Source organism: Oncorhynchus mykiss, chromosome 24 (genome assembly GCF_057628025.1).
Source record: "Oncorhynchus mykiss isolate SJ-2025 chromosome 24, ASM5762802v1, whole genome shotgun sequence".
In the NCBI taxonomy this organism is placed as follows: Eukaryota; Metazoa; Chordata; class Actinopteri; order Salmoniformes; family Salmonidae; genus Oncorhynchus; species Oncorhynchus mykiss.
In genome coordinates, this window is record NC_143045.1 from 4,831,626 (window position 1) to 4,843,311 (window position 11,686).

Sequence of the window (11,686 nt, forward strand, 5' to 3'; positions counted from 1 at the left end):
GTGTCCAGAGCATGGAGGCGCTACCAGGAGACAGGCCAGTACATCAGGAGACGTGGAGGAGGCCGTAGGAGGGCAACAACCCAGCAGCAGGACCGCTACCTCCGCCATTGTGCAAGGAGGAGCAGGAGAAGCACTGCCAGAGCCCTGCAAAATGACCTCCAGCAGGCCACAAATGTGCATGTGTCTGTTCAAACGGTCAGAAACAGACTCCATGAGGGTGGCATTTGCTAGAGAACACCAAGATTGGCAAATTCACCACTGGCGCCCTGTGCTCTTCACAGATGAAAGCAGGTTCACACTGAGCACATGTGACAGACGTGACAGAGTCTGGAGACGCCGTGGAGAATGTTCTGCTGCCTGCAACATCCTCCAGCATGACCGGTTTGGCGGTGGGTCAGTCATGGTGTGGGGTGGCATTTCTTTGGGGGGCCGCACAGCCCTCCATGTGCTCGCCAGAGGTAGCCTGACTGCCATTAGGTACCGAGATGAGATCCTCAGACCCCTTGTGAGAACATATGCTGGTGCGGTTGGCCCTGGGTTCCTCCTAATGCAAGACAATGCTAGACCTCATGTGGCTGGAGTGTGTCAGCAGTTCCTGCAAGAGGAAGGCATTGATGCTATGGACTGGCCCGCCCGTTTCCCAGACCTGAATCCAATTGAGCACATCTGGGACATCATGTCTCGCTCCATCCACCAACAGACTGTCCAGGAGTTGGCGGATGCTTTAGTCCAGGTCTGGGAGGAGATCCCTCAGGAGACCATCCACCACCTCATCAGGAGCATGACCAGGCGTTGTAGGGAGGTCATACAGGCACGTGGAGGCCACACACACTACTGAGCCTCATTTTGACTTGTTTTAAGGACATTAAATCAAAGTTGGATCAGCCTGTAGTGTGGTTTTCCACTTTAATTTTGAGTGTGACTCCAAATCCAGACCTCCATGGGTTGATAAATTTGATTTCCATTGATCATTTTTGTGTGATTTTGTTGTCAGCACATTCAACTATGTAAAGAAAAAAGTATTTAATAAGAATATTTAATTCATTCAGATCTAGGATGTGTTATTTTAGTGTTCCCTTTATTTTCTTGAGCAGTGTATATAAACTCAGCAAAAAAAGAAACGTCCTCCCACTGTCAACTGCGTTTATTTTCCAGCAAATTTAGCATGTGTAAATATTTGTATGAATATAACAAGATTCAACAACTGAGACATAAACTGAACGAGTTCCACAGACATGTGAGAAATGGAAAAATGGGGGGGGGGGGGGGGGGGGGTGCAAAATCAAAAGTAACAGTCAGTATCTGCTGTGGCCACCAGCTGCATTAAGTATTGCAGTGCATCTCCTCCTCATGGACTGCACCAGATTTGCCAGTTCTTGCTGTGAGATGTTACCCACTCTTTCACCAAGGCACCTGCAAGATTCCAGACATTTCTGGGGGGAATGGCCCTAGACCTCACTCTCCGATTCATTAGGTCCCAGACGTGCTCAATGGGATTAATGATCCGGGCTCTTCGCTGGCCATGGCAGAACACTGACATTCCTGTCTTGCAGGAAATCACTCACCGAATGAGCAGTATGGCTGGTGGCATCGTCATGCTGGAGGGTCATGTCAGGATAAGCATGCAGGAAGGGTATCACATGAGAGAGGAGGATGTCTTCCCTGTAACGCACAGCGTTGAGATTGCCTGCAATGACAACAAGCTCAGTCCGAGGACCCTCCACCTCCAAATCGATCCCATTCCAGAATACAGATAAACGCAAATCCGACCATCACCCCTGGTGAGACAAAACCGCGACTCGTCAGAGAAGAGCCGTTTTTGCCTGTCCTGTCTGGTCCAGCAACGGTGGGTTTGTGTCCATAGGCGACGTTGTTGCCGGTGATGTCTGGTGAGGACCTGCCTTACAACAGGCCTACAAGCCCTCAGTCCAGCCTCTCTCAGCCTATTGCGGACAGTTTGAGCACTGATGGAGGGATTGTGCGTTCATGGTGTAACTCAGGCAGTTGTTGCTGCCATCCTGTACCTGTCTCGCCGGTGTGATGTTCGGATGTACCGATCCTGTGCAGGTGTTGTTACACGTGGTCTGCCACTGCGAGGACAATTAGCTCTCCGTCCTGTCTCCCTGTAGCGCTGTCAATTTATTGCCCTGGCCACATCTGCAGTCCTCATGCCTCCTTGCAGCATGCCTAAGGCACATTCACGCAGATGAGCAGGGACCCTGGGCATCTTTCTTTTGGTGTTTTTCAGAGTCAGTAGAAAGGCCTCTGTATTGTCCTAAGTTTTCATAACTGTGATGTTAATTGCCTACCTTCGGTAAGCTGTTAGTGTCTTAACGACCATTCCACAGGTGCATGTTCATTAATTGTTTATTGTTCATTGAACAAGCTTGGGAAACAGTGTTTAAACCCTTTACAATGAAGATCTGTGAAGTTATTTGGATTTTTATGAATTATCTTTGAAAGACAGGGTCCTGAAAAAGGGACATTTATTTTTTGGCTGAGTTTATTAGTGTTGCATGGGTTGACTCATAACCCATGGTTATATCTGCTGGGAAGCCGCGTTTAAGATAATTAAATATTGTGTGGATGAAGGGTGGCGGGCCGGTTAAATAAAGAGAAAACAATACCTTAAAAAAAATCTAAAAATGTATAATTCTTGTGCAATTTATATCTATCTATAGGCTATTTCATTATTTTATGCTATCTAACATTAGTGCATAAGCATTAGGGCCCCACTGTACATGCCCAAATAGCCCACACGCCAATCGCCAAATGCCTTTGGTAACAGGCAGAAAAAGTTAACGTCAATCCACGGAGGCAAAAAGGACAATGCCGGAGTCAGTGGAAGTCGGTGCCATTTAAGATGAAGGATGCTATTTTTTATCATGGCCTTATTTCTATTACAACATATTGGATGTCTGCTATTCATATCCCATTCACCCAGATCAATGTAACATCGATAGGTTTAGGTTTCGACATGATACTCAGATTTTCCCTATACCTATCATGAGGCTGCTACAACCTAGCCTAGGAATTGAAGTTTACAACATAGGTGCGTGCACAGGTCGAGAGAAATATTTGAGTATTCAAGGTGACAAGACAGTGACACATTCAATACTACCTTGCACACTCTTGCCTGAATCTAGCTGATCTAGGGTGCAATCATTAGTCCAACAGTTGCAAACAAGAGTTTTTATTGGACAAATTCAGGTATGTTTATCCCTGTTTAGTTCGGTTTGCTTTAAGAAAAATGTTTTTCAACAGAATCGGTGGAATGAATACACCCCTAATTACCCACAATCACAGTTCACTTTCATAGCAGCCACATACAAACATCATGATCATTTTGCTCATTGTATAATTCCTACGCGCTCCCCTCCTCTCACCCTTTCCCTTTGCTTGAGGACATCATTGCACAACACAACAGCTGTCTGTGACCAGGCAAAAAAAACTTTCCAAGCCAAACCTTCATACTGTAACTCCTAACCGCTGCTAGCTACTAGACTAACTAGCTACTAGAACTAACATGTTAGTAAACCCACTACAACCATGCAGTACAGTGTGCAGCAGGCAGTTTAGCAGTTACACCAGTGAGCCCGGGTGGCAATAAATTTATAAAACCAAAAGCTTACCCTTGACTTGGAAGAATTCCAGTTTTGGATAGCCATAGCCAGCTAGCTTACATAACACCCCTCTCTGATGGGGCAGGGTGTTTGAGTAGGCTAAACTAGCAAGCTGCATTCGCTAGCTAAGTAAGGGAAAGTGAAAAAGAAAAAAATCAAATATTGTCTTTCTCTTTGAGTCAACTACTCACCAAAATGGTCTGCACTGCAGTGCTAGCTAGCTGTAGCTTTTGCTTTCAGTACTAGATTGATTCTCTGATCCTTTGATTGGGTGGAAAATATTTCAGTTCACGCTGCAAGAGCTCTGATAGGTTGGAGGATGTCCTCCAGAAATGGTCATAATTACTATAATATAATAATAACCATGAGACTTCTCAGTTTTCTTTTGAAGTCAATGTACCCAGAGGAAGATGGAAACTAGCCGTCCTCCGGCTACGCCATGATGCTACCCCAGAGAGTGCTGTTGAGGCTACAGTAGACCTTTATTGCAAAAGTGTGTTTTAATCAATTATTTGGTGACGTGAATATATTTAGTATAGTTTTATCCAAAAATGATTTAAAAAAAAATGAAATTCACTGAGGAGAATGGTCCTCCCGTTCCTCCTCTGAGGAGCCTCCACTGGTCAGAGTTGAATTCAATAAGAAAAAAGGTGCAAAAGGAGAGTTGAAAATAAAGAGAAGAGAGGATCAGAAAAGTAATGTTTGGGAAAGATTTGGTGAAGTGGTAAAAGAGGATGATACCAGTGCCGGCGATGTTATGTGTGATGATTGTGAGGCGCTATACAAATTCGACAGTCACAAGATGGGGACCTCAAATAGACATATGGCATTTCAAGGGATCTGTAGCCTACTGTTCAGATAGGTTAAATGGGAACTGAAATCTGGACACTGACTTTGGGTCTATAACCTCCGATAGCCTTAATATTAACTCCTGCAAAAATTAAGCATTTTTTCCCACTAAAATTATACACCAAATGTACTGTAGGCAAAATGTTTACTCAGGAAGAGGAGTGGAGAAATATTATTTATTCCTTTCAACATCTTGAGAGAATGCAAATGCTAGATACCATCTGAAGAGGTGCTATCATTATCAGCATCGTAAAAGCTGATAGTAATTTCAACCACATAAAATAGAAGCCAAACTGAAATATGATCAGAAACATGTTGGGTCGTTTCACAGCTTTCTATTTACCTTACAACTAGTCAAACTGATGCAATTTGGAAATTTTGCACAGAAAATCTTTCCAGTTTCTTGGGGGAGTTATTGCATTTTCTCCCCTGTCCCTAAACATATTTGCTCTGAAAAAGATGACAGAGAAAACGTTACCAATGTCAACTAGATTGAAACATTCATTCTATTGATAAATTACATTATTCTGGTGATCAAGAGTTTATTTAGTCTTTTAAAGCAACAGAGGAGAAGCTGGATGTATCTAATTATAGACAAGTTGATTAACAAATAGCCTACCAAAATGTTGAAAATTATAAGCAGAAACATATCTAAATCACGCCCCAAAAAATCCTGCACCCCCTGTCAAAAAATCGTTCCGTCATCTTTGATTGCAGCCTACAGTGGGCCTCAGATTTTTTACTTTATAACATAGCAGCGCGGTTGCCGATGGGCTATTGGCAATTGCGGGTGGCTGCGGGTGAACAAACAGCTGACCCGCGCACCACAGGTATTTAAAGGCCTCATACCGGTCATTGGCCGACACGCACTATGGGTCTGTGCTGCGCTTACACACGGCTACCACTGGGCGGCTTCCTTGTCACACATTCAGATTTTCTGTCCCATTGCCTCTGTGCATTAATACCAATGAGACTGTAGTACGTGGTCCGGGGTTTGGGAGACAACGTTTAATAAAACGGCACATTGTGACCAATATAATTTAAAGCGGCCCATCTCAGATTTATAATCCTGATGTTAAACCCTGACTCGACATCTCTCACAGCATGAACCGTGAAGTTCAACCCAGGAAACTGCAAAAGCAGCAGGTAGGCCCTCTGCACGGTGCTCAATCCAGAGATGTCAAACAATATTTAGCCTACTTCGGAAAGACAACAAAAACAAACGGTCATTTTATAGGGCTACGTAGGCTACCGTTGTTTTATGCCACAAGGTGTGATTGAAAAGTTCTGGGGAAAGTGGAGGAGAAAGAGAGAGAAGATTATTGGTTCTGGTCCGGCTGCTCTTATGATCAGTCGAGGCACGTATCTCCGTTCATCCGTGTCTTTCTGGAGCTCACTTGCAGCTGCTGGGGGTATTGAATTCAGATGAGGCAGTCTCCCGCTCAAGCGCTCCCATCGCTACAGGTGGAAATTCTCTTATCAATAGCGCTGTCCGAGCCTGACTTGGGACCGATCACTCTCATTGATGCATTTTGGTGCCCTCTCTCTCCCCGAGGTAGGCATTGATTTGAATTCCGCCGATTTTTGTTGCAAAACGTTTCTTAAATAGAAGCAAACATAACGAAACGGCGATGGACCTACCTGGATGTGTCCAATAGAAACTCTCGTTTTAGTTGCAAAACTTTTGCAAGTGTTTGGACTAACGATTACATCATGTTGTAGCCTAAACATAATTATGTTACATTGAGCTGGGTGAATGGAATATGAATGACAGTCATCCAATATGCTATAATAGAAATATGGCCATTCTCCTTAATCCTAATCGGCACTGACTGCCACTGGAATTTGACCAGTGTCCATGACCCCTCTTGCTGCCACATACATATTGTAACCCTCAACCCCCATTAACGTGTACATCAAACCAACCATCTCACTTAAAATTGGTCATTAGGGTCCATTCCCAGCGAGCACTCCCAGTGCACAATACCGACATTTCCACACTGACCCAGAAAATCAATGCTTACCTCGCTCACACAGTGGGATGGAATCTTCTCTTTGTGCCAGTATGTACAGTGCCTTGCGAAAGTATTCGGCCCCCTTGAACTTTGCGACCTTTTGCCACATTTCAGGCTTCAAACATAAAGATATAAAACTGTATTTTTTTGTGAAGAATCAACATCAAGTGGGACACAATCATGAAGTGGAACGACATTTATTGGATATTTCAAACTTTTTTAACAAATCAAAAACTGAAAAATTGGGCGTGCAAAATTATTCAGCCCCCTTAAGTTAATACTTTGTAGCGCCACCTTTTGCTGCGATTACAGCTGTAAGTCGCTTGGGGTATGTCTCTATCAGTTTTGCACATCGAGAGACTGACATTTTTTCCCATTCCTCCTTGCAAAACAGCTCGATCTCAGTGAGGTTGGATGGAGAGCATTTGTGAACAGCAGTTTTCAGTTCTTTCCACAGATTCTCGATTGGATTCAGGTCTGGACTTTGACTTGGCCATTCTAACACCTGGATATGTTTATTTTTGAACCATTCCATTGTAGATTTTGCTTTATGTTTTGGATCATTGTCTTGTTGGAAGACAAATCTCCGTCCCAGTCTCAGGTCTTTTGCAGACTCCATCAGGTTTTCTTCCAGAATGGTCCTGTATTTGGCTCCATCCATCTTCCCATCAACTTTAGCCATCTTCCCTGTCCCTGCTGAAGAAAAGCAGGCCCAAACCATGATGCTGCCACCACCATGTTTGACAGTGGGGATGGTGTGTTCAGTGTGATGAGCTGTGTTGCTTTTACGCCAAACATAACGTTTTGCATTGTTGCCAAAAAGTTCAATTTTGGTTTCATCTGACCAGAGCACCTTCTTCCACATGTTTGGTGTGTCTCCCAGGTGGCTTGTGGCAAACTTTAAACAATACTTTTTATGGATATCTTTAAGAAATGGCTTTCTTCTTGCCACTCTTCCATAAAGGCCAGATTTGTGCAATATACGACTGATTGTTGTCCTATGGACAGAGTCTCCCACCTCAGCTGTAGATCTCTGCAGTTCATCCAGAGTGATCATGGGCCTCTTGGCTGCATCTCTGATCAGTCTTCTCCTTGTATGAGCTGAAAGTTTAGAGGGACGGCCAGGTCTTGGTAGATTTGCAGTGGTCTGATACTCCTTCCATTTCAATATTATCGCTTGCACAGTGCTCCTTGGGATGTTTAAAGCTTGGGAAATCTTTTTGTATCCAAATCCGGCTTTAAACTTCTTCACAACAGTATCTAGGACCTGCCTGGTGTGTTCCTTGTTCTTCATGATGCTCTCTGCACTTTTAACGGACCTCTGAGACTATCACAGTGCAGGTGCATTTATACGGAGACTTGATTACACACAGGTGGATTGTATTTATCATCATTAGTCATTTAGGTCAACATTGGATCATTCAGAGATCCTCACTGAACTTCTGGAGAGAGTTTGCTGCACTGAAAGTAAAGGGGCTGAATAATTTTGCACGCCCAATTTTTCAGTTTTTGATTTGTTAAAAAAGTTTGAAATATCCAATAAATGTTGTTCCACTTCATGATTGTGTCCCACTTGTTGTTGATTCTTCACAAAAAAAATACAGTTTTATATCTTTATGTTTGAAGCCTGAAATGTGGCAAAAGGTCGCAAAGTTCAAGGGGGCCGAATACTTTCGCAAGGCACTGTATGTATGTATGTATGTATGTATGTATGTATGTATGTGTGTATGTGTGTGTGTGTATGTACACTGCTCCAAAAAATAAAAAGGGAACACTAAAATAACACATCCTAGATCTGAATGAATGAAATATTATTCATATATATATATATACTTTTTTCTTTACATAGTTGAATGTGCTGACAACAAAGTCACACAAAAATTATCAATGGAAATCAAATGTATCAACCCATGGAGGTCTGGATTTGGAGTCACACTCAAAATTAAAGTGGAAAACCACACTACAGCTGATCCAATTTTGATGTAATGTCCTTAAAACAAGTCCAAATGAGGCTCAGTAGTGTGTGTGGCCTCCACGTGCCTGTATGACCTCCCTACAACGCCTGGGTATGCTCCTGATGAGGTGGCGGATGGTCTCCTGAGGGATCTCCTCCCAGACCTGGACTAAAGCATCCGCCAACTCCTGGACAGTCTGTGGTGCAACGTGGCGTTGGTGGATGGAGCGGGACATGATGTCCCATATGTGCTCAATTGGATTCAGATCTGGGGAACGGGCGGGCCAGTCTATAGCATCAATGTCTTCCTCTTGCAGGAACTGCTGACACACTCCAGCCACATGAGGTCTAGCATTGTCTTGCATTAGGAGGAACCCAGGGCCAACAGCACCGGCATATGGTCTCACAAGGGGTCTGAGGATCTCATCTCGGTACCTAATGGCAGTCAGGCTACCTCTGGCGAGCACATGGAGGGCTGTGCAGCCCCCCAAAGAAATGCCACCCCACACCATGACTGACCCACCACCAAACCGGTCATGCTGGAGGATGTTGCAGGCAGCAGAACGTTCTCCACGGCGTCTCCAGACTCTGTCACGTCTGTCACGTGCTCAGTGTGAACCTGCTTTCATCTGTGAAGAGCACAGAGCGCCAGTGACGAATTTGCCAATCTTGGTGTTCTCTGGCAAATGCCAAACGTCCTGCACGGTGTTGGGCTGCAAGCACAACCCCCACCTGTGGATGTTGGGCTCTCATACCACCCTCATGGACTCTGTTTCTGACCGTTTGAGCAGACACATGCACATTTGTGGCCTGCTGGAGGTCATTTTGCAGGGCTCTGGCAGTGCTCCTCCTGCTCCTCTTTGCACAAAGGCGGAGGTAGCGGTCCTGCTGCTGTGTTGTTGCCCTCCTACAGTCTCCTCCACGTCTCCTGATGTACTGGCTTGTCTCCTGGTAGCGCCTCCATGCTCTGGACACTACGCTGACAGACACATTAAACCTTCTTGCCACAGCTCGCATTGATGTGCCATCCTGGATGAGCTGCATTACCTGAGCCACTTGTGTGGGATGTAGACTCTGTCTCATGCTACCACTAGAGTGAAAGCACCGCCAGCATTCAAAAGTGACCAAAACATCAACCAGGAAGCATAGGAACTGAGAAGTGGTCTATGGTCACCACCTGCAGAACCACTCCTTTATTGGGGGTGTCTTGCTAATTGCCTATAATTTCCACCTGTTGTCTATTCCATTTGCACAGCATGTGAAATTTATTGTCAATCAGTGTTGCTTCCTAAGTGGACAGTTTGATTGACTTGGAGTTACATTGTGTTGTTTAAGTGTTCCCTTTATTTTTTTGAGCAGTGTATGTATGTATGTATGTATGTATGTATGTATGTATGTATGTATGTATGTATGTATGTATGTATGTATGTATGTTGTGTATGTATGTATGTATGTACGTATATGTTCTTTTACTGCTCTTGGAATGTAATTGTTTGTATTGTTTGGATAACCTTATTTACTATTATGTATTGATTTTTCACTGTGCAATGCAGAGAACATGGGAGAAGAGTTATAATTTAATTACCATAGTGAATTATTTTGTTTGTTTATCTGTCAATTAATCCCATAGGGGATGGGTTGCCAATTGGCGATTTGACACGAAAATAAAATGTAATTCATTAATTTACAGTTAATTTTCATAGCAGCCACTTACAGCATCCTCACTTTTCCCATTGTATAATTCCTTCTCGCATCTATGTGCTCTTACCCTCTCAACCTTTTCCTTGAGCTGTCTCTGCGACCGGGCGGAAAAATCTCTCCAAGCCAAACCTTCATACCATAACCGCTAACCGCTACACAGCTACATCGTTGTCACCATATTAGCTAACATCATAGTCGACATAGCTAGCTACTAGAACTAACACGTTAGTAAACCCTCAATTCAATCTATGTTTACAATCACATAGTAAAGTGCACAGCAAGCAATTTAGCAGCTATACCAGCGGGCCCCGGTGGCAATAAATTAATAAAAGCGAAAGCTTACCTTGACTTGGAGGAGTTGTTGTGTTGGATAGCCTTAGCCCGCTAGCTAACATAAATACAATTCCAATCTGTTTGAATCCGGTTGTTGAGTAGGAATTAGCTAGCTAATCAAGTGAAAGGTAAACTAAAATGCAATTAGTACTCTCTGCTGCTTCTACCTTAATTTTTGAACAAATGAATTTGTTCAAAACTGATCAACTATTGTTTTTCTCGTTGAGTCAACTACTCACCACACTTTTTACACTGCCGTGCTAGCTGGCTGTAGCTTATGCTTTCAGTGCTAGATTTACTCTCTGATCCTTTGATTGGATGGACAACAAGTCAGTTCATGCTGCAAGAGCTCTGATAGGTTGGAGGACAAACCCCGGAAGTCGTCATAATTACTGTGTAAGTTTACGGAAGGGTGTGAGAACCATGACCCTCCTAGGTTTTGTACTGAAGTCAATGTATCCATAAGAGGATGGAAAATAGCTGTCCTCTGGCAACACCAAGGTGCTACCCTTGAGGGTCCTGTTGAGACTACCGTAGTCCTTTGTTGAAGAACAGTGTGTTTTAATCAGTTATTTGGTGACGGGAATATATTTAGTATTGTTTTATCTAAAAAATATATATATATATATATACCTTTTTTATGTTTACATGTTTAAAAAAATGGAATTCACTGATTAGGATGGTCCTCCCTTCCTCCTCCGAGGAGCCTCCACTGTTTTATAATAGGTCAATGCTGTCATGTGTAAAATGTGCAACTGGAACGTAACATAATAGTAAAGAGCAATAGAAACTGCTGATAGTTACGTTCATGTCATGAGGAGGGAGAGTGAAGATGATAATGTGAAAATAAACCATTAAGTCCAACTGATACCGGGGCCACCTTTAGGGGTCAGTGGTCCATCAAAACGGGTGGCTGGCCTAACTGTCGTGTGCCGTGAATTAGTTGGCCCCAACATGTGCGCTGATTGCATTTTCCTGAAGTGGAAAAAATTCAAATAATAAATGCATGAGCTACAGTACGTGCTTGTTTTTTGCTTGATTAATTATGCTGTTTAATTCTAGGTCCACGAAGCTCTGCCATAATTTCCCCATGGTCTTCTACTGTTTCTTCTCCGTCTCTCTCCTCTTCTCCATTCCGAAATCAATCATGGCTCCAACCGTGCCCACCCAGGGGAGAGCGGCGTGAAAGCAAATGAGCTGACCGATCATGA

The 11,686-nt window shown here is 43.6% G+C and overlaps 1 long non-coding RNA gene across 1 annotated transcript in view; it reads right to left on the reverse strand.

Moving 5' to 3' along the window:
• LOC149972342 (uncharacterized) overlaps positions 1-10,624 on the reverse strand; it is a 40,000-nt gene extending 29,376 nt beyond the window's left edge. Inside the window, exon 1 of the long non-coding RNA XR_016491277.1 lies at positions 10,486-10,624. This is a non-coding gene — a long non-coding RNA (uncharacterized LOC149972342). The remainder of the gene's footprint in view (positions 1-10,485) is intronic.
• Between the last annotated feature and the right edge of the window lie 1,062 nt (positions 10,625-11,686).